The sequence below is a fragment of the Mustela erminea genome, chromosome 18 (genome assembly GCF_009829155.1).
Source record: "Mustela erminea isolate mMusErm1 chromosome 18, mMusErm1.Pri, whole genome shotgun sequence".
Lineage (NCBI taxonomy): Eukaryota > Metazoa > Chordata > Mammalia > Carnivora > Mustelidae > Mustela > Mustela erminea.
Window position 1 is genome coordinate 46,523,971 of NC_045631.1, and position 23,270 is coordinate 46,547,240.

The 23,270-nt window shown below is 40.1% G+C and overlaps 1 protein-coding gene across 6 annotated transcripts in view; it reads left to right on the forward strand.

The window, feature by feature from the left end:
- The first annotated feature begins 3,971 nt into the window (after positions 1 to 3,971).
- TANC2 (tetratricopeptide repeat, ankyrin repeat and coiled-coil containing 2) overlaps positions 3,972 to 23,270 on the forward strand; it is a 365,737-nt gene continuing 346,438 nt past the window's right edge. For all 6 annotated transcript variants that reach the window (XM_032321490.1, XM_032321491.1, XM_032321492.1 and 3 more), the window contains exon 1: positions 3,972 to 4,072. The gene's annotated coding sequence lies outside the window, so the exon portion shown is untranslated. The remainder of the gene's footprint in view (positions 4,073 to 23,270) is intronic.

Consider the following 23,270-nt stretch of genomic DNA (forward strand, 5'->3'; position numbering starts at 1 on the left):
AGCTATTGAGAGAGACTTTCATTGTGTCATATGGTTCACATTTTTCAAATGATGTATTCTGTGTTCTCATTTATATTTCATAGACCATTATCTTGAGGATAACTGATAGAGGATAAAGATTGTTTGGGTTTACACTGTGATCTTGACTTGGTCATTTAACCTCTCAAAGCACCTCCCCCACCACCAATTTAGAAACCTGAGACAATATTGATGGGATATTGTGAGAATTAAATGCAATAGAATATATAAGGCATTTAGTAAAGTATTTGCAGCCAGTAGGCAAACAATGAATGCTGGATGTCATTATTCTTTATTCAATAGGGAGAGAATTGAAAAAAAGGGGTAGGCGGGCGCCTGGGTGGCTCAGTGGGTTAAGCTGCTGCCTTCGGCTCAGGTCATGATCTCAGGGTCCTGGGATCGAGTCCCGCATCGGGCTCCCTGCTCAGCAGAGAGCCTGCTTCCCTCTCTCTCTCTCTGCCTGCCTCTCCATCTACTTGTGATTTCTCTCTGTCAAATAAATAAATAAAATCTTAAAAAAAAAAAAAAAAGAAAAGAAAAAAGGGGTAGGCAAGGTGAGCCTGATGGTTTGCTTAAGAGACTTAGAGGTGCTGGGGAAGACGTGCAGGGGTGAGCATGAGTGTGCAGAGTTGACAGATCAAGACAGGACACTTTGACTGGTATAGATGGCACTGATAAGTTGGTAGGTATAAGGTAAGGTTGGGTTAATTTATGCAAATTTGCATATTCCCCTTAATGGCATATGTTATGTTTCCAAACTTAAGTTAAAGACTAAATGATCATTTTGACTAGAATGGATTTTTAGTAGGTTAAAAAAATTAGCATTCTCAGGCTTTCAGGTATCTTTGACAGAAAAGCAAATCAGGGAGAAGAGCTGAGAACAGGGGTGACTTCTCTCTCTAATGTTGCTCACCATCTCTACTATACCCCACCCTTACCTCTGTCAAGGACAGAGGGTTTCCTTCACAAAGTTAGAGTGTGGGAGCAAATTGCAAGACTTAACAGCAGTATTATGTGGAAGAGAATGGGCTGAATAGAATCATGCTGGATGATCAAAACAGCAAGGCAGTGAGTTCATTCAGTGGGTACTCAGTGCGAGCATGGTATCTGGGAAAGGTCAGCCAAAAGAAATGGAGACTGATCTTTGGGAGTATGATGAGGACAGTGAGTCAGAGTTACTCACTTCATCAGAGCAAGAGACCCTGTGGGTCACAGCTATTAGAGCTTACTGTGGGAAAATCCAATAAAGAGAGATTTGCTGCTAAAACTGAACAATTATAGTGTTTTTCTAATTTCCAGGAAAAATGGACTTCAAGGCTTTCATTTTGGGAATTTTTATTAAACTTTTGGTACTTTCTACTTTGTGAAAAGTTGCAAACAAATTTTAAAGGAAAAACATGGACCTATTATTTCTTAAAACTACATTTTTTAAAATATGTGAGAGATCTGCATAAACATCATATAGCCAGATTTAGTGCTGGTAAAATTGTCATGTCCATATGGCAGAATTAAATCTATCAATATTTCATGGTGTTCCACAATGAGCACAATAATTTCTAAGTACTGCCACCTGAACTAGTTTGAAAACTAACACATTAGACCCCTGACTGCCTTTTGTTATTTCTTGTGGGAAGGAATGTTATTAGCCTCACTGAAACTCACAAAGGTTGAGATACAAAGTAATCTTTAAAATAAACAAATAAAAAACCCTAAACTGAATAGGGCAAATCTGAGTGCAAAAAGAACAAGATAACAATAGCTACTGCTTCCTGAGCACTTACTATATACCAGTCTCTGGGCTAACTATTTTTCAAAGATAATTTCATTTAATTTTTACAATTACCCTGTGAGGTATCATCATCCACATTAGACAGATGAAGAAAAGAAGGCTCAGAGACTTGCTTAAGGTCACATAGCTGGTAAGTCATATGTGACACTGCGATTTAAACCCAGGTTTCCAGACTCCAATCATGACGATGTTGTAGTGCCTCTTTACGTGTATGAATAAACCTTTTTGCATATGTATTAACCCTTGTAGTCATTAGCTAGATCAAGATATTGAACATTTCCAGCAACCCAGAAGGCTCCCTCCTGCACTGTCAAATCCCCATAAATAATCACTATCATGCAACTATCACCATAGATAGGTTATAGTTAGAGTTAATCTAAGTTTTTGGAGTTATCACCAAAAGATTCCATATATCAATCCTTCGCCTTGCCATTTTAGCTGTAGTAATCAAAGCTGCTCCAACTTTTCAAGCATTCATTATAGAAAATAGCTGTTGAAAATGGCGTCGTATTCCATTTCTTCTATTATTCTTAAGTTAATACCAATTTTTAAAAAGCCAAAGAGACTCCTGGATGAAGTAGGTTCAAAGAACTGTTCGCAAACAAACAAAATTATCTTGAGAACACCACGGACACACGTTCCTTGACTGAGGTAGTTTGGGGGGCATCTATTTCCAATCATTTCGTCTCATTAGTTAACAGATGACCAGGAAAGGTCGTCTCAGTTTATGAACAGTAAGATTAGCCAGGAAGAGTATGTAATAGTGATTGCTTTGCATCATCTCACAGAACGCGAAAAAAATTATGTCCAGATATCTTCCACAGTTGGCTTGGTGTTTTATGATGCAAGGGAAAGGAAAAGGGGAAGAAGCTCTAGGTTGGGGGGTAATGGGGAAGTCAGACCTCGGAGGAGGCTTTAATGCGGTGGCTTTCCGTGCCTTGCCCACTAGCTCTGAAAACCACATTACTTCTGTCCCAGCTGGCAGCGACAGAAACAGCGTCACAACTTCACCTCTGGTTCTCAAGCTGTGGTTGGTGAATTTTCGGCAATTATTCTAGATAACATAGTCTCCCTTCTCTCTCCTCCCTCCCCACCCACCTCCCCACCCATGGCTGGTTTTGCACCTCATTTTGATTCCCACCACAGCCAACTGTGGCATTTGGAGCAGTTTACATATTACAGTTGAGCATCAGGCAAAGGATAACCGACGTATGTAGGGTTTGACGATTCTGGGAGTGATGCGTACGTAAGGTGACTGAAGTGGGGGGAAATCTAGAGGAACGTTCTGCCCATTAAAGCAGGAGGACAGGCCCAGAAGTGGGCGCACGTGACAGCAGCAGCACCTCGAGAGTGACATCACCCCTCCGGGGGCGGAGCCGAACTATTTAGGGCCTTGTCTGCTACTGAGCTTCCACCCCTCTTCCGCACCAAACCCCTCGACCCCACCAGTCAGAGCCCCCTGAGGAAACGAGAAATGCCCAGACCTCACAGAGCGGCAGAGTCAGGGCCCAACCTCTCCGCGCAGGGAAGGGTTCGGTCTTCGCTCTCTCTCCCAGCCACTCCCCACCCCCAAACTGTGGAGGGGGCGGGGGCGCGCGCACTCCACCACGCACGCGCCCCCACGCACGCGCTCTCCCTCCGCGCTCGCGCTCCTCCCCACCCCGGCCCGGAGGGGGCGGGGCTGCGGGCGGCCTGAGAGGGTGCGACGCCCCCGGCGCGGCGGCGGCGCTAGCGAGCGGCCGGCCGGGCGCGGGTTGCTGGGCGCGCTGTTCCGGCGGGGCCCGCTGGCACAGCCGCCTCACGCGAGCCGCCCGCCGGGCGGGGGAAGCTGTGAGCACTCCGAGCGCCGGGCTCGGGGCTGCCGGCGCTGCCCTCCCGCCGCCGCCCTCCGCGCCTCCTCCGGGCGGCCCCGCCCCCGTTCCCATCCCCCTCGCGCTCACCTCCCGGCTGTGCCGCGCGCGAGGCGGAGCAAGGCGCCCGCCGCAGCTGCCGCCGCTGCCGCCGCTGCCGCCGCCACCGCCGCCGCCGCGCTGAGGGGCGAGAGCCTGCACCCGCGACGCCGCTGACAAGAGGACCGCCGCGGCTGCGCTTGCCCGCCGCGAGGCCCCGCCGCGCCTTTCCGGGGCGCAGACCCACCGCGGACGTTGGAGCGCAGCGAGGTGCTCTGGGAATCGCGGGCGGCGCCGGTGGGCGGCGCGGTCCTCACTGGGGATCCCGGGGGCTGGGGCTTGACCCCGAGGTGCAGCGAGCCCCTGAGAGCGGCAGGTAAGAGACCCGGGGAGCGGCGGAAGGAGGGGTCGCCTCAGTGACAGGGGCGTTCGCCTCCAGTGTCTCGGCTCCAGGGAGAGGGGCGGGGGCGAGCAGGGAAGCAGCGAAACGGGCTGCGAGCGAAGTGCCTCCGGTGTCCAAGGTGTGGGGAAGGTTGGCTCCAAATGTGGCACTCAGGGTGGCTTCAGGTAGGGCCAGGGACGGTCACTTCGGTGTCACCGAAGGTGTCATGGAATTTGGTACCGAGAGAGTCTCTAGATGACGGGGACCCAGGATGAGATGCGAGGCAGATTGCTAAACGTGGCAGGCAGTGTGGTGCAGAACGAGTTGCAAAATGTGCCCCCAGAATGCAGCATAAAAAAGTAGTTGTGAAATGTGCCAGGTAAGGCGCAGGGTGGGTTGGCCTGTGTGGCATCGAAATTGATGGTAGAAGTGTTGTGAGCGATATTAACAATCCCTCTGGGAAAGGAGATGTAGTCTAAGAAAAGATTAATAAGGCTCATTGCTAGATATTTTATCACAGGAAATCGAGAGGAGCTATGATATGCTATTTTTTTGAGATAGAGATAGTACGTACCCACGTGAAAGAAAAAAAGCATATTGTGTCTGGTTGTGAGATGGAAAAGAAAAAATAAGGCTAAAATAATTCTAGGATTTGCTGTCAGCTTGTAGAGAGCACTGATAGAATTGTATCCTGGCTTTTATTTCAGTTGTGGAATGTTTAAAATGGGTTTCACAAAAACATAAACAATGATCATTAACATTAGGAAGATTTGGTGTTTTGGGTGTCTTTCACACTGTTCTCTCCTCCTCTCCAGGAAAAGAAACACAATAAACAAAAAACCGCCACATTTTGATCATAATTTTGAGTTCAAGATCATTAGGCAAAGGGATTTTTTCCCCCTGTGTGCTGCTGTCTTCATTTTCACACAGGTGAAAATATCTGGAATGAAGAAAACAAAACAATATGGTGAACAAAAGGGATAAATTTTCAGGCATTTTGAGGGGTTGGAGCCAAAAGCTATTGCAGTGGTTAATTACAGTGAATGACAGTAGTGATATATTCTTGCGTGTTCTTCACGTTGGGGTGGCAAAATAGGGGAAAAAATTGAATACAGCAAATGTAGCATAAAAAGCAGCAACATGGATACTGTCAGTGGAGCACTTCTTACAGCGTTTCCCAGGTACATCATCTTAGGAATGTGAGCACAAGAATAAAATAGTATTCTCTCTCCATCTCTGTTTGTCTTTATGTATGAAATTACCCACATGCTGCAAAACATTGTGACTTCCATTTAAGAAGGACATCTGTGGTTTGAGAGGATTGTCAGAAAATAGCTGGAATTTCAGAAGTAACAAAAGATAGTTCAATGAGCTATGCAATAGAACTTACATATGTATGTTCAATGAGTGTCTATATGGTATGAATCAAGCAGAAATAATCTGGATGCGTTCATTAGGATGTAGTTAATGACTGAGAATTTAGTGGTTTGTGTTGTGATGATTGTATAGAGAAATTGAATTACTTGCCTGAAGAATGTTGTTTTTATAATAACAGTAAGTAATTTGCTAGATAATATGAAAATTCATACTGATTGGCTTCTTCCTGCATCCGCATTCAGACACTGAGGGATCATTTGCTTCAAAGAGAAAACTGGATTTTACTTGGTGATTAATAATGGGTTTTAGCTTTAGTTTTCTATAGGTATGTCCCTCACCTTGAGTCTATGTTGGGGCTAAAGCATAGAGGAGAGGGCAGAGGAGAATAAAGAGCAGTTCTGTTGGGTCTTCCTGTTTTGTTCTGACTGTAAGCCATATGTACTGCCACCCCCTACTGTCTGCAAAAAGAGGTGTTTCAGAGCCCCATTCTTTTCTTGTTATCACTGCCCCCTTGTGTAAGGGAAGAAATTGATAGTTGCACTTGGGAAAACTGCTCTCAGATTGTTCTTGACAGGGTTGTTATGTGGTTCTATTAATAATCTATTCTTTTCAGAGTTGCAGGGCTTCTAACTTACTGTTTATCAGGCTTCAGATTTAATGTCTGTTTTTAATAGTATCCAGTTTTAGTCAGTAATTCAAATTGCACAGGATGTTTTTAATATTTTTGGGAAGATGGGAGTCCCGTTACTAGTAGAAGTAGTAGAAGTACTAGTTGTAATAACTTACCCTCTTATGGCTCTTATTCTGTGCCATTCCGTTATACATGTTTTAATCAATTTCAATACCCTATGAAGTGTGTAATGCTATTTACGTCTTACTGATGAGAAACTGAAAGACAGAGATGTTCAATAACTTGCATAGGACAGTCAAGAAACAGATTTACCTGGCAAGTGGAAGAGTTGAGTTTCAGTAAGACACATACATGTTAAACCTACAAATATACCAAAAATGGAGTTATTTTTGGTTAAGAACATATCTCTTACGGGATTTATTTTTGTAATTTATCTCTGGAATTTTGAGTAGAGGTGTATCAGTTCTTTTTATGTAGTTAAGGAGATATAGTGATGGAAGTTGGTTTTAGGGGGACTTTAAAGATAGTTACTTTCAGGTGGCTTGGTGTGTGTGTGTGTGTGTGTGTATACACAGTTTGCTGTAAAAGTTTACTGGTGCTTTTAAAGAGGTAGTACACCACACACACAGAGATCTATACATTCTCTCTTTAAAAGCACCAGTAAATCAGGGCACCTGGGTGGCTCAGTGGGTTAAAGCCTCTGCCTTCAGCTCAGGTCATAATCTCAGGGTTCTGGGATCGAGCCCCGCATCAGGCTCTCTGCTTAGCGGGGAGCCTGCTTCCCCCTCTCTCTCTGCCTGCCTCTCTGCCTACTTGTGATCTCTATCAAATAAATAAAATCTAAAAAAAATAAAAAAATAAAAGCACCAGTAAATCTTTCCTGCTAACTTTCTCAATGAAAATTGAGGAGAAATTATCTATTTTCCTACCTATTCATATTTTTATGATTTATTTTATTTTAAAAAGTAACAAATATGGATTGGATGAATGTGTATATTTTACCGCTTCCATCAATAACTGGTGGCTCAGATTTTTGTCACACTTACACATTCATATATATAACATATGAAATCATATTTATAAAAAATATGTAAAGTATAAAGAATAGTGGGGGCACTTGGGGGGCTCGGTTCAGTTCATGATCTCAGGGTTGTCAGATTGAGCCCTGTGTTGGGCTTCTGTGCTGGGTGTGGAGCCTGCTTAAGATTTTCTCTTTCCTTGTCCCCCTCCCCCACTCCCTAATAAAAAGAAGAAAAAAGAAAAAAGAATAAATCAAATCACCTCTTATACGTGTAACAATTATTTTCTTCTGTAAGCCAAACTTTCTGCCATTCTATAAATCATATACCTCATGTAATCAAACATTTCTTTCATTTTTATGTATGTTTGTTGATAAGGGAATTCAAGATAATCTACTGATTATGGCTAAGTTTTATTTAGGATGTACACTTATGTACTCTAGTATATTTAGTAAATTGTCATAGACCTAGATCATGCTCTGTATTTTGGATTGGGTGGTAGTTCCTTTTAGCATACTTCATTTATGAACCTAATGTGATGTTTGCATCTTTATCGTAAAGTTTTACTAAATTTGTTAAACATGCGATGATTTCCCTCTTTCATGTTTGATTTTTGGATGTCCCATGCTGGCACTCTAGCTTTCCCCCATACTTCCCCATAAATGCCTTCTCTCTTTTCACGTTTTTTGAAAGATTTTGCATGCATTATTTTGAATGGAGAAGAAAGTAAGCCTGGAAGGAAGTATAATAATCCCCTCTTACCTGTGGGGGATACATTGCAAGACCCTCAGTGGGATGCCTGAAACCATGGATAGTACTGAACCCTATATATACTGTTTTTTTCTATGAGTATATACACACAATAAAGTATAATTTATAAATTATGCATAGTAAGAGATTAACAATAGTAAGATAGAACAATTATAACAGTATATTATAATAAAGTTATGAGAATGTGGTCTCTCCTCTCTAATTATCTTACTGTATTGAATTCATTTTTCTTGTGATGACCCAAGATGATAAAATGCCTATGTGATGAGATGAAATGAAGTGAATGGTGTAGGCGATGTGATGTAGCCTTGTGTCACTATTGACCTTCTGACTATACATCAGAACGAGGATCATCTGCTTCTGGACTGTGGGTGGATTAGCAGGGGACTAACATATACTAAGCCAGTACTAGTTCCAAAGAGGGAATATTAGGATAGTTGATTTTTTTTTTTTTTTAATTTGAGTGAAAGACAGAGCATTGACCAGGGGGGAAGGGCAGAGGGAGTGTGAGAAGCCGACTTCTGGCTGACATGGAGCCCTACACTCCATCCCAGGACCCTGGGATCACGATCCAAGCCAAAGGCAAATACTTAACAACTGAGCCACCCAGGCACCCCCGTCTAACATGGTCATCTGATATGTCATTCTTTTCTTCAGAATCTTATTGTAGCACTTCATCACTTAATGTATAAAACCGAAACTCCTTCCCAAACCGTGTAGAGTCCTTCGTGATGGTCTGATCTTTGCCTCCTCTTTAGACTCATTGTCACATTCTTCAAAGTTCTAGGCATCAGGAGATAGGTATAGAGAAATATATATACATACACCCACCCATCTAGAATATTATTCAGAGTAACTCCTGGACTATAGTGAAAACAGACTCTAAAGATAAACTAATTTTTATTTCTTTTTTATTTCCTGGGTTGGGGAGAGGAAGATTAGAAGTTTCCCTGTGTGATGTTTAGCTGAATTTTTTTCATTGTATATTACAGAGGTTGGCAGGCTATAGTGCATGGGCCAAATGTAGCCCAGTGTCTGTTTTTGTATGACCTGCAAGCTAAAATTGTTTTTTATATTTTTAAATGATTGAAAGATATGAAAAAAAGAATAATGCATTGTGATATGTGAAAATTATAGGAAATTCAAATTCACTGGCCATGAAGAAAGTTTTATTGGCATATGGCCATGCTCATTCATTTACGTGTTGGTTATGGCAGTTCTTTGTGTACAGCCACAGAGTTAGGTAGTTTCTATAGAGACCTAAGAATACACAAAACCTAAATATTTACTATCTAGACGTTTACAGATGATGTTTCCAGGTCTTAGGTTATTATATAAATGGTCATTGAATGTCAGGTTTGTCTGTTGAAGGCTCTTGCAGGGCACAATTTCTTTTATCTATTGAGAAAAGATTGGCTACTTTGCCTTAGTAGGGATTGATCTGACAGTCTCCATGTGACAGCCATATTGTGTCTAACTCTGAAGAAGTTTCTGACAAAGTATATTCTTTTTCTTAGATGAGGTATCCCACCTGAGAGTTTTGGAGCACAGTATATGAGAACATTTTTCTTTGTTTGCCCAAGTCTCAGTCTCTCTTTTGCATATTTTATGTTAAAAAAGATTGTCGTTACATTAAAAAAAAAAGAAAACCCTTGATTTTTTTGTATTAGTTTGTTATACAGATATCTTGTTTTTAAAAGTACATGAGTTGAGTTAGATTAGTTATATTAGAAAAATTGAGGGATTTTTATGCAGTATATCAATGCATTAAATCATACACTTAAATATTTGGTGACTGTGTACTATGTGTAACTAGTTTTACTACTGTAGTCTTTCAGTTGAAGGTGGACATTTCATATTCTTCCTTAAATCAAAACTAATAGTGTAATTCAGAATTCTGTGTCCAAATATTCATTCTATTCTGAGAAAAATATAAGTAAAAAAATCCCATGTTTCAAAGTTTGTCACTTCCCTAAAGTTTTACTGGTCAATGTTGATAAGTTTTACTCTTTTCATTAGGTGGCAAAGGTATCATGAAAAGGAAAACAGTAGGCACCTGGGTGGCTCAGATGGTTAAGCATCTGCCTTTGGCTCAGGTCACAATCTCAGGGTCCTGGGGATGGAGTCTCTCATTAGGATTCCTGCTCAGTGGTGAGTCTGCTTCTCCCTCTGCCCCTGTGCCCAGCTCACTCAGGCATGCTTGCGCTCTCTCTCTCTCTCTCACAAAAATAGATAAATAAAATGTTTAAAAACAAAAGAAATTAAAGGAAAACAGTGATTCAAACATTCCTTTTTATAAATATCGAAAGTATTGCTGACCTAAAATTCACAAAGCAATATATATAAGCAATAATAATGGAAAACTTATTTACTTGAAACAGGTATCTTTGGACTAGGTAGCCATGCTTTATTTCCTTGTTTGTACTGTACTTGTACTTGTACTATCATATCTGATTATATCAGATGACGACGGATTATAGAAATTGATAACATGAAGAAATATGGCAACAGTTTTTTATTGCCATGAAAACCCACCTATAGATCTAGCCTTATAAGTAGATTAGTTAGTTATTAAACTTGGAAATGGGACTAGGTGTGTAGATACTGTGATTTTAGTCATTTTAGTCATGGAGATTTTAGTCATTTTGGTCATGAAGAATCTGCCTCAGAACTCAGTAAATTCCTTCTGTCTAAATGAAGGAAGTCTTTTCTTAGCCCTTTGTAATCTTGGGTTGGGGGTCCCACAATTTCTAGCTCTAGTTGCTGAAATTTGGTAGGGCAAAGCTAGTCAGGTTATAGAAGCTTGCTGGGTATGTGTTGTTACTCTAGAATTCTGTTTTTGTTCCAATTCCAAGGGATTCTCTTGGGTTCCTTTGGATTGGGAATTAGGGTGAATGAAAGTAATTAGTTTTATTAGACATGTGGGATGAAGATTTACTACATACCCAAACCCTGTTTTAGCATCAGAGAATCTTAGCTCACTCTTTTTAGGGTTTTGAAGAGGAAGAAAGACTTCCTTTGGAAGTTATCAGACATTCCTTTACTTTATTTTATTTTCTTTTTAGAGGGGAGAGTGACAGAGGGAGAGAGAGAGACTCTTAAGCAGGTTCCATGCTTCCTGTGGATCCTGAGGTGGTGATGTATCTCATGACCTTGAGATCACGACCTGAGCGGAAATCAAGAGTCAGATGCTTAACTGACTGCGCTGCCCAGGCTCCCCGCACATTTCATTATGATAGGATGACAATACTGTTGTTCAGTTGTAAGAAGCTTTTGAAATTCTACAACCATGAGACCCATTTTATAGTAGAAAGAACACGAATTTGGGAGTTTTTGAATCATGAAAACAGGTTCGAATTATTGTGCTGTCACTTAATAAATGTACAAGGGGCTAAAATCTATCTTGCAGGTTTTCAATGATGGCAAAGTGAAATAATATCAATGAAAATCCTTAGGACAATGTCTGGTACTTAAGGAATGGCAATTTTTATTAGGCTTTGGAAATCATCCTGGATTTCTCTTCTTTGATGCATGCTTCACCCAACTCCTCTGCACAGTTTTCTACTAGCCTATCAATCCAGCTTTTCCTTGTTATCTTGTCTTGCTCTCCTTTTCAGCCTTGCAAGGCATTTAAAAGACACCATGGTAATTAAGCTACTGATTTATTTTGTATCCTGAAATTTTCTTTTATGAAAGATTTGATGAGAGCTGAGAAGGAGAGTTCTTAAATAACTGCATATTTAAAAACAAAGAGTCTTAGAAGTGAGATGCTCTTGGGCAGATTTCTGGTGTGCATACCTTTTTGGGCTATTTCCCTTTAAGTACCACAAACTCGACAAAAAAATTAGTTTTTAATCTTCCTTATAAAATAGCAAACCATGCCATTTCTTGAGACTGTGAGCCCTTTGACAGTTCATTTTTCAACTCGGTCATGTAAATGTCAGTTTTTAATAAACATTTCTCCCTTTTGTGAATAACTGGAATTTTCTGTGATAACTTTATCCCCTATCACCCATGCTACATGTTGATAGCTTTTCGTAATTTTTCTTTTTTAAAATTGGGTATGTGATAATCAGTTAAAGTGGTTGCTTTTCTTTTGTGATTTACTTCATAAAAAAGCCTTGTCTAGTTACAGTGTAAAATAATACATCTAGAAAAAATCACCCCTGTTTCTTTAGTATAAATACTCAAAATCTCATTTTTTCTTGAGTTTCCATTATTTCTGTAACATTTTGCCCATTTTTGCTAATCAGTGTATCATGCATACAGTTATTCATAGAATATTTTTCTTTGACTCACTTTCTCTTAGTTTTATTCGTAGTTGTCAAAATATCCATGAGTGGATAAGTTTGTGCTGGTTATAAAAGAAAAACTGGTTCATCCTGAAGACATTTTGCTTAATGCACTTCAGAAAGACTACTTATATGCAACTTTGGGTCCAGATTGGATTGTTTTGTATTTTTAAATAAATTAATTTCATAATAATTCCTCTCCTTGCTTTATATAATTTAACTCTAATTTTGTCTTTGGATGCATTAAAATTAGTCATTTACTGGTTGTCAACTAATGTTAATTATCATTACTTTTAATAGGTAACTGTTCTCTCCCCCCCATTCTACATTTATTAAAAACTTATAAAAGTCAGACTCTGCTTGCAACCACGAAAATAAACAAATAAGAGTGAATAAAGGAAAAGTTAGTATTTTCCTCTCCCCTCAGGTCTCTCCCTTCTCCAGTTTTCCTCCGTGGAGTAGCCAGCATTAACCAACACTGAGTATTTTTCAACATCTTTTTCTCACTCAAAATCATATACATACATACACACACATACAGGTTTTTTGTCACTTGCTTTATCCTTTTAAGAATGTATTATGGCATCTCTCCAGTTTAGTAAATGGAACTCTAATTTTAAAAAGCTGAATAACATTCCAAGGGAAATTACACCATAATTTATGCTGTTGTTCCCCAACTGATGGACATTAAGATTGTTTTCTTTCTTTCTTTTTTTTGGCCATCATAAACATTAGTCCACTCTTACTCATGGCCAGAGAAGGAAACATTCTTCTTCTTTTTTTTTTAAAAAAAAAAATTTATTTATTTATTTTAGCAAGAGCATGTGTGAGTGTGGGGAAGGGCTCAGGGGAAAGGAGAGAGAGAGAATCTCCAGCAGTCTCCTCCTGAGCACGGAGCCCAGTGCAGTGCTGGATCTCACAACCCTGAGATCACCACCTGAGCTGAAATCAAGAGTTGGACATTCAACCAACTGAGCCACCCAGTCAGAGAAGCAAACATTCTAAAATATTAGCAAGATTAAACTAGTAGTATATTTAAGAAATAATATATCAGAGTTTATTCCAGGAAGGAATAAACATAATTTACTATATAAAAAAATTACAAGATCAAAACTATATAATTACCTCTCTCTTTTGGTATGAATTGGAAGACTTTGTATTGTATTTATACAAAATAACATAGGGAGATGCCGCCTGCCTATGTGGACAGTGGTCTAAGTTTTGTACAATTCTTTGACCTTCAAAGTTGATAGAAGCCTTTTTTTTTTTTTTTTTTAAAGATTTTATTTATTTATTTGACAGAGAGAGATCACAGTAGGCAGAGAGGCAGGCAGAGAGAGAGAGGAGGAAGCAGGCTCCCCGCTGAGCAGAGAGCCCGATGCGGGACTCGATCCCAGGACCCTGAGATCATGACCTGAGCCGAAGGCAGCGGCTTAACCCACTGAGCCACCCAGGCGCCCCTGATAGAAGCCTTTTTTCCAGAGTCTTTGGGGGACGTTGTGGGGCCTGGGCCTCAACTTAGACTTTGGCCTGACTCCTGAATTTGGTTACTAAAGCCTGGTACCCTTGACACTGTGGAAATGAGTATACTTCCTGAGACTGGGATGGATGATAAGAGTGAGCCTATCCAACTTAGGGTTGGCGTCTTTTAAGATCTTGTGTTTGATTACTCTGGGCTTAATGAGCACCTTGTGGCCTCTGTACTGGTGCTCATTGTTTGGAAATATTGGCCTGAATCTTTTTCAGGCCTTTTTTGTGCTTGTTGGCAAAATATGCTTTCCTTAGGATCTAATTTTCTTGAAGCTTTCTAGGGCTGCTTGTATATGATGTTCTTGGATTTGGCCATTCTATACTGCCAGCCACAACTCTGGGAGTGGTAGAGACTGGAAGAAAAGAAACCCATGGCTATCTTGGGACACCTGGGTGGCTTAGTTGGTTAAGCAGCTGCCTTCGACTCAGGTCGATCCCAGGACACTGGGATTGAGTCCCACATCGGGCTCCTTGCTTGGCAGGGAGCCTGCTTCTCCCTCTGCCTCTGCCTGCCATTCTTTCTGCCTGTGCTCGCTCTCTCTCTCTGATAGATAAATAAATAAAATCTTAAAAAAAAAAATAGAAAAGAAACCCATGGCTATCTTAATGGATGCCAAAAAAGCATTTGGAGTAATTTCCTCAGTGGATGTAGCACAATTTCTGAATCCTTGTTTGACAGAAAATGCCTGTCTTATCTTGGCTGAATAGTGTTCTTGGCTCATCACCCCTCTCTTATTTTTCCTGCTATATAACATATACACCACCGTTTTCAGGCTGGTGCAATAGATAGGTCTGATGCCAGTCTGATTCTCCTTTCTTTATGAGTAACTGGTTCTTCATTTCCTACACAGTGTTGCCACCCTTATGTACCCTGAGATTTTTAGATCTAATCTCATTCCGCACTTTAACCCTTTTATAGCCTAGGAAACCCAGTGCTGCTCATTCATCTCTCATTTTCTGGACTCCTTTCTGTAGTTCTGTATGTCCCCCTTTCTGACCCCAGTCCCCCACCCGTTTTTTCCTTAATGTTTAGTAATTGTGTAGTAAAATAATTTTGGTTGTTCTGAGTTGATATTCTCAGGTACACATTGCGCTCTTTAAAAATGTAGTTTAAAATCTTTCTTTATTTCAGGGAACTTTTAAAAAATTATTATTTTTACTATTCTGTTCTTTGCTTGGATTTCCTTCTTCCACGGTTCCTATCACTGTATATTCAATCTTCGTTGCCTGTTTTCAATATTTGTCAGTTTTTCTCAAATCTTTTTGATTTCTTTGAGTTTTAAAATTTTCTTCTTTTTTACTTTGTATTTTTCTTAAGGGGTTATCTGTTTTTATTTACTCTTTATTTCTGGAATGATTCTTTCCATTTGTTTTTAATTATTTTGAGTTTTGTTATTTTGAGTTTTTATAATTCTTACATCTGTTATTCTTTCATGTTTTGTGCCATTCTGTTAAGGTCTTTTAGTTTATTTTGAAATAGCATGTTACAGGTTTTTTTTTTTTTTTTTTCCAAGGTTTTATTTATTTGAGAGATAGAGAGAGAACAAGAGCAAGCAAGAGCTCAAGAATTGGGTATGGGGAAGGAGAAGCAGATTCCCTGCTGAGCAAGGAGCTCAATGTGGGGCTCAATCCCAGGATGCTGGGGTCATGACCTGAGCCAAAGGCAACTGCTTAACCCACTGAGCCATCCAGGCGCCCCTAGCATTTCACAGCTTTGATCTGAGGGCATGTCTTTCTGGCGTGCTTTCATCATTTGTAGGGATGTTATTCTGCCCCTTATTCTCTCTTCTTGTAACTTAATATATGGAATTGACCTGATATTTTCTGTGACTCATTTTTATTCGAAATTAATTTCAAAAAATCTTTTAGAAAGTGGCTGGATTCAGGAAAGCTTTTTCTAATTTCCTAGAGCTTTTTCTGTGGTTGTTTTTGTGCAGTGTTAAAAAATATGGTGCTTGTGTTCTGAGATTTCCTGGCCTTATTCTCCTCCAGTAGTTTTGTCTGGACCTTTTCTTTCCTTCATCTCTCTTGTCTGATCCCAATTTTCACCCCTCTATGATCACTGAACCCTTTTCTCTGTGTCTTCTGGAGTTCACTGTCAGTCATCTGCAAAACTCCCTTTATTTTTAACCTCTTCTCTAAACATGAATATCTTCTTGCTTTCAGTAAACTTACCTTTCCCCTGGGGGTGCTACTTCCCCATGGAGTTCTTAAGTGGTGGCTCCTCCTAGTGGCATGGGTTAAGTGTTCTCTTTGCTTTCTTTTAGCTTGTGGGGGCGGGGTAGGGCGGGTGGTTCACTGGAACTCTCCTACTACTCCAGTTGTGATTTTTGGTGATTACAGTATCTACACAGATGAGCCTTCTGGTGTTGTGGCCTCGTGACTTCCTCTCCTCTACTGCTCTTGCCCTTTGCTTCAGCCATTCACTTTTATGGCATATCTGGTGCAGATGTTTTTAAACCCTCAGTGTATCTGCATTAACTGGGGAGCTTTGAGAAACTACAGGGATCACTCCCAGAGAGTCTGATTTGGTTAATCTGAGGTGTGGCTTGGTATGCTAGTTTTAAGTGTTCTGGGGTGACTTTAATGTGCAGCCAGGATTGAAAGTCATTGTCCCACAACTCGTTATTAACAATAGCTACAACTTTCTGTAATGTAATTTCTGGCATTTTACTCTCCAACTACCACTTCCAGTTTTTCTGGCTCACTTCTAAGTACCCAACAACCTTAAATCTTTGACCTCAATTGGGACCTTTTAATTTACCACCTTTTCACTTTTCCTCCATATATACTTGTTCTCAATTCCTTTTGTGACTTGGTGATTTCCTATTTCAGTATTCCTCTATGCATACATGTTCTCAGTTCCTTTTTTGACTTGCTGAATTCTCATTGTAATTGCTCTTCTGCCTCTATACTCAACCCCCTTTACTTCTCTCCCTTGGTTGGTCTTGCCTGGCAAAACCCAATTATATTTGAAACCAACTCTACTTTTTTTACACCTGTGTATTTGTAGCTGTGTATGGCTGGAGCAACACAACTATGCTGACTTTAAATTCTTAGTTAATACCCAGTGACTTTAAATTCATTGCTTAATGCTGCCAAGCTATCCTACTTTATTATTTTAGTTCTGCCATGCTCCCATTTGCTTAGGTGATTATATCTTTTCCTTGCATGCAAATCTTCAATATTTCCCTTTGCATCCTCCCTTTCAGCTGGTGACCTTCCTATTTCATTAAGAAAATAGAAACAATCTTCCTAACACCTGTGTCTTTACCAGTTATTGTGAATTAACTGTCTTTTCCTCCTTTGAAGGTCATTCCCACCAATTGTTCCTTTGAGCCCATCCCTTCTTAACTTCTCAAGGACATTCTTCCTGCAGTTCTTCCTGTTTTTCCTTTTCTGGATCACTGTCAGTAGCATAAGAGCATATTGTAATTTCTTTCATCTGAAAGAAACAGTCTCTTGACCTTACTAACCCTTGCAGCTACTACCTCATTTCTTTTATCATTTATGCTAGACTCTGTAAAACAGTTATCTGTGTTTACCTTATCCAACTCTCTCTTTTTTTAAATAGCTTTATTGAGGTAGATTTTTCATATTTCAGATTTTACCCATTGTAACAGTACAATTGGATGATTGTGGGTAAATTTATAGAACTGTGCAGTCATCACCACAGTCCAGTTTTACAATATTTTCATCATTCCCCAAAATTCTTCGAGCTCATTTGCATTCAGTCTCCATTCCTACCCCTTCCTACCCTTAGGCAACCACTCATCTGCCTTTCTTTCTATAAATTGGCCTTTGGACATTCATACAAAAGGGATCATAAGTATGTAGTTTTGTTTTATAATAGTCTTGCTTCTGTCTTCTTTCACTTAGCCTAATTTTTTGAGGTTAATATTTCATTCCTTTTTATTGCTGAATATAATTTCATTTTATGGACATACAAATCCATACATTTCGATTTTTTTCACTTTTTGGCTTTTATGAATAATGCTGCTATAATCATTCATTTACAAGCCTTGGTGTGACTATATGGTTTCATTTCTCCTGGATAGATCCCTAGGAGTGGAATTGCTGGGTTTGTGATCCACTTCGAGTAAATTTTTGGATATGGTATGAGGTAAGGATCTAGGTTTGTTTTTTCTCCATATAGGTATCCAGTTGCCCCAACACCATTTGTTGAAAAGACTATCCTTTCTTGCAGTGAATTGTCTTAATACAATTAAAAAAAAAATTGATACTTGGGGCCTGAGAAGGGGTTATCATCCATGATATACTGGCTGTATCACTACTTGGTACTTTGCGTTAAATCCTCAGTCCATTAGTTTATTGTTTGCTTAGAACAGGAGTAGAGCCTCAGGCTAGGAGCTCTGACACTGCCTCTGGTCACTTGCCAGTGAGATGGCTACTTTAATTGGTAGTGCTATTAATTGAGTCCTGTTAGGCAGCAGCAGTAGCAATGCTCCTGGTTTTCATGGCCTGGTCCATCATGCTTGAGCCACTACTTGTAGGAGCCCCACTGGGGAGAATGAGAGTAGCCCCAGGCAAAAATGCCACAGGCTTCCATCATTCTTCCCCAATGTTGCCTAGTTTGCTTGAATCATCATTTCTTAGTTTGTTGTACGTCTTCAGTTAATTTCCAGAGTGTTGTTTAAGTCAGATCTCCATTCTCTTTGAACCCATTTAGCCAGGTTTCCTCTCCCACCGTTTCACTGCAGCTTCTTTTTGTGGTCATCAGTGACTTTCTTATTGCTTAATCCAGTGGTAGTTTCTTAGTCTCTCTTGCTTGATCTGTCAGTACTGTTTGATATAATTGATTAGACTCTCCTTGAAGTCTTTGACTTCCAAGATAGCACTGTCTCTTGGATGCTCCCGTTTTTGTGAATTTCTTTCACTTAATCCTCCTCATTCTAATAAGCCTATAAAACTTGTAGGGCCTTAGGAATTTTATCTCTCCTGAGGACATAATTTCTCCTACGGCCATCTCAAGAGATGCCCTTCCCTTTTTTTCTTCTCATAACCCTCATGGCACTGGATAGGAAAATAGATACTCTCTTCATTTACCCCTTTCAAGATTTAAATCTTTCTTCTCTCTTCCCTAAAATTCTCTAGCTTTGAAGTCTATGCCATCACATATTATTTACTACACAGCCCCTGTTGCTGTTGACTGTTTCCCGGTTCATCCCCTGCAATGAATTCTGATGATTACCATCTGGGATTAGACCAAACTTCACATGTTAAGGACACAGTTGTCCACAGGACAACTTTCACTTCAGACGCCAGCTGCAGGCTTGGGGGTTCCCAGAATCATCCTCATTTCTAACCAACTGGCTGCAAATGTGGGAGTTCCTGCTACTCCCTCAGGTTTGATAATTTACTAGAATAGCTATAGAACTCTGGAAAGTGCTAAACTTACACAGTTTTACTGTGGCAAAAAGGATACAAAACAGAACCAGCCAAAAGAAGGGACACATAGAGTAAGGCTTAGGAAGCTCTCAAATGTGCAGGTTCTGGTGTCCTCCCTGTTTGGAATCAGGACACATCATCCTCCTGGAATTTTTTCCTTCTGGCACGTTAGTGTATTTACAGTACACAGATTATTGCAAACTCTGAAGTTCACCCAGACTTTGGTGTCCAGAGTTTTTATTGGGGTTTTGGTATGTAGGCATGTTTGATTGAATCATTGACCATTGATTAAACTCAGTCTCTAGCCCCTGTCCCCTCACTGGAAGGCAGGCTGTGATAATCCTGTCTCAAAGCCCTAACCCTCTGATTACATGGATGGTCTTTTTGGTAAAGCTAGCCCTCATTGAGTCATTTTATTAGCATGAACTATTTAGGGGCCCACCATGAATCATCGCCTTAGCATAGGCTATCAGGGTCCACCATGAATAACAATGACACTCCTGTCACTCAGGAAATTCCTAGGATTTGGAGACTACCTCCCAGCTACCAGGAATGAAAGCCAGCCAAATTCTTGATTTTACAGGATTCCTTCCTTCTTCTTACTTTTTTGTTTGTTTGTTTATACTCTTCTTTTCTCTCACCAGTACTATGTCTGATCTCAATTCTTGATGATTTCAACCATATAGATATTTTTTCAACATTCAGATCTTTCAGTTCTTTGAATCTCCATCAGTGATCTTGTCTTCCACCCTACGTAAATCATTCGTTACCAAAGTTATACCTAGATTGTGCTAATTATTGCAGCTTCTCCATAATTTCAATTTTATGTTTCCCACTCTTTGATCACCATTTGCTCTTTTTTAAAAATTTTATTTTATTTTTAAAATTTATTTGACAGACAGAGATCACAAGTAGGCAGAGAGGCAGGCAAAGAGAGAGAGGGGGGAAGCAGGCTCCCCACGGAGCAGAGAGCCTGATGTGGGGCGTGATCCCAGGACCTTGAGATCATGACCTGAGCCAAAGGCAGAGGCTTTAACCCACTGAGCCACCCAGGCATTCCCCATATGCTCTTTCTAAATCTTTTTCCCTTTAGTACCCTGACTCCAGTAATTCTTTAACCCCACTAGGACCTCTAATCTACTGATTTTACCATCATTTCATTGTCTCACTCTTGATAACTCTTTCCTTTCCGAACTCAGATCACACATATCTATAGTTATCCCTTGCACATACCTTTGATATTTCTTCTTTCTTGATTTGTTGTCCTTGCTGTGCCAAAACCACATTCCTCATTAAATCTACTAACTACCTGTTCTATGCCTGCCCACATGACACTGAATGTAGTTAGTGAAAACCATACATCCAGCTGATTGGTTTCATTTTAAATTCATGACCATAAACCTGAAGCGGAGCCCTAATGCTTCCAGGTAATCATGATATATATCCTTAGTCTAGTAGTTGGGAGAATGAATGGAGGATTATTTTATACCTTTTCTCTCTTTTTTTCCCCTCTCATCTCACTTCTAATACTTCCATTCTTTTTCTCAGCTAAGGACTTTTCTTCCTACTTTATTGAAAAGGTTGAGGAGAACTTCTGTATTCCACAGTCATATTTACTTCTTTATCAGCATTTGCATTCACATATTCTGACAGTTACTATGGAACTATGCCTACTTCTGCCCGAGGCAGTTCCTCTATTAGTGCACCAGATCATATCCACTCTTGCCTAATCAAGAACATTGCCTGAATTATTTTCTCCTCCTTCAATTTTTTTCTTCTCTGACTCATTTCCATCAGCACAAACATGTTATTTCTCTCATGTTAAAAAAAAAATTTTTTTTTGACCTTACTTTTCCCTCCAACTATCACCTAATTTCTCTGTTCCTTCTTGTAGCAAGCCCTTCAAGAGTTGTCTCTATAATGCTCTTCCATTTTTCTCTTCCCATTCTTTTTTCAAATTTTGAATTTTTTACTTTGGAATTAAAACATACAGTAGTGCCAGCTCTCACAGGTAAGGGCTCATTTTTACCAGACTGCTCCCTCTTATCCCAACTTCAGATGCTAATCTCAAGTTCAGGTTTAATTCATTTGCTAGAGCGGTTCATAGAACTCAGGGAGACACATTTACCAGTTTATTAAAGGTCATGGTAAAGGATACAGATGAACAGCCAGATGAAGAGATATATAGAGTGAGGTGTGGGAGGGTCCCAAGTGCAGGAGCTTCTGGCCCAGTGGAATTGAGGTATGTCACCCTCCCTGTGTGCTGTGTTCAGCAGCCTAGAATTTCCTTGAACCCCACGCTATTGGGATTTTATAGAGGCTTCCTCATGTACGTATGATCAGTTATTTACGTTTCTAGTCCCCCCCTGCCGTCTTTGGAGGATATGGAATAAAGCTGAAAATTCCAAGCTTCTAAGCATGGTTTGGTCTTACTGGTGACCAACCCCCATCTTAGAGTCATCCAGGAGCCCACCCAGAGTCACCTCATTAGAAAAGAAGATGCACCCCTTGTGCTGTAATTATTTAGGAATTTACAAGGGTTATAGGAGCCCTGTGTTAGTGAGAGATCTAAGACAAATATTAGAACAAGAGATGTGCCCAGTGTTTGTATCACTTAGGAAATTACAATGGTTTTAGGAACTCTGTGCCAGAAACTGGGGGCAGAGATCAATATGTATGTTTTCTGTGATTTCACAGTATTCTACTATGGAAAAGCCAGCCAAGCCTTTGTCTTCCATTCCTTAATTAATAATATGAACTCACAGGTTCCTACTTTATTTGGTGGGTTATGATCTATTTCTATTATTTGTTCATGCTTAGATTGTTCCTGGTTTTCCCAATGGGAGCAGCTTCAGACCGATTCCTTGCTACATGCACTGGTCATTATTTTGAGCACTTCTTTACATTTTGGAGCAACATGATATTCTAGGCTCAAGTTTTGCTTTCCTATCCCAGCAGTAGGATCAGGTATTTCTCCATGGAGCCTTTTATTCCTTTTTATCTTCCTTTTAATTGAGGTATGATTTATAGAGAATCATATGCAAAAATATTAATGTTTAGTTTAATGAGTATTAGCAGCTGTATACATCTGTGTGATTATTACTACAAACGTGATATAGAACATATCTATCATCTAAGAAAGTTTACTCATGCATCTTTCTATCCAGTCCTTCTCCCTTCCCCCAAATAAGAGGCAACTTTTTTTTTTTTTTAAACTTCTGCTACCATGGATTAGTTTTGTCTGTTGTTTTACTTCATATACATGGAATCATACACTAAGGATTTTTTTTTTGGTTTGGTTTCTGTATCAGTCTGAGTCTAGTATAAAGAGTTACTAACTATAGTGGGAAAATGGAGTAATGAGGCTACTAAGAAACAGGGAAAAATTAGGAATAGGAGGTATATAGGGAAGTCACTACTCGAGCGAGTGAAATAGAGTGTCCGAGGAAGAGTGCTGCCCCCAACCCCCAGCTGACATCAGGCTTTGTTGGGAAGGGCATGGCCCTAACTCACTTGAATTGCTGTGATGCTGCACTGAAAGAACTTTCTGGAAATCTCTCTTGCCAAGGAAGACTATACAAAGGGAAGTGTCTCACTAAAAGTACTTTACTATAAAACCATCAGAGGGAGAGTGTTTGGTGAAGGTGCTGGTTGCTGGGTCTTCTTGGCTATCCTGTGGCCCAGGGGCAGGACATTGGATAAGCTGCATCTAACTTGATGTTGGAGAAGCTGCCTTTGCTACAGGAACCAGGTGCTGAGAGATCATGTGCACTGTAGGAATCTGCCGAGCAAGCACAGTGGAATACAGAAACAGAGTTTCTCCAGTGAATTTTGATAAAGCTTAATATGGTGGCCCCTGGCAAAGGAAAAAAATATTTAAAGGTCTCAGATCCATTTTCACAGAGCAGGCAAAAAGGATGAATTTGGAGCTGAGAGTCAAAAAGTTATTAGTGCTGGTCACATTTTCTTTGGAATCTTCTAATTTTTGTTTGTATGCTAGGCATTTTGTATAAAAGAATAGTAGAGACTTAAATAAATAATATTCATCTCCAGAGAGGGACATGCTACTACTTCTGCCCCATAACTAGAATAGGAGGCTCAGTCAGTCTGATTTACCTTTGACCTGTGACTGGGCTTTGTTGTTTAGTTAATTTCATTTCACC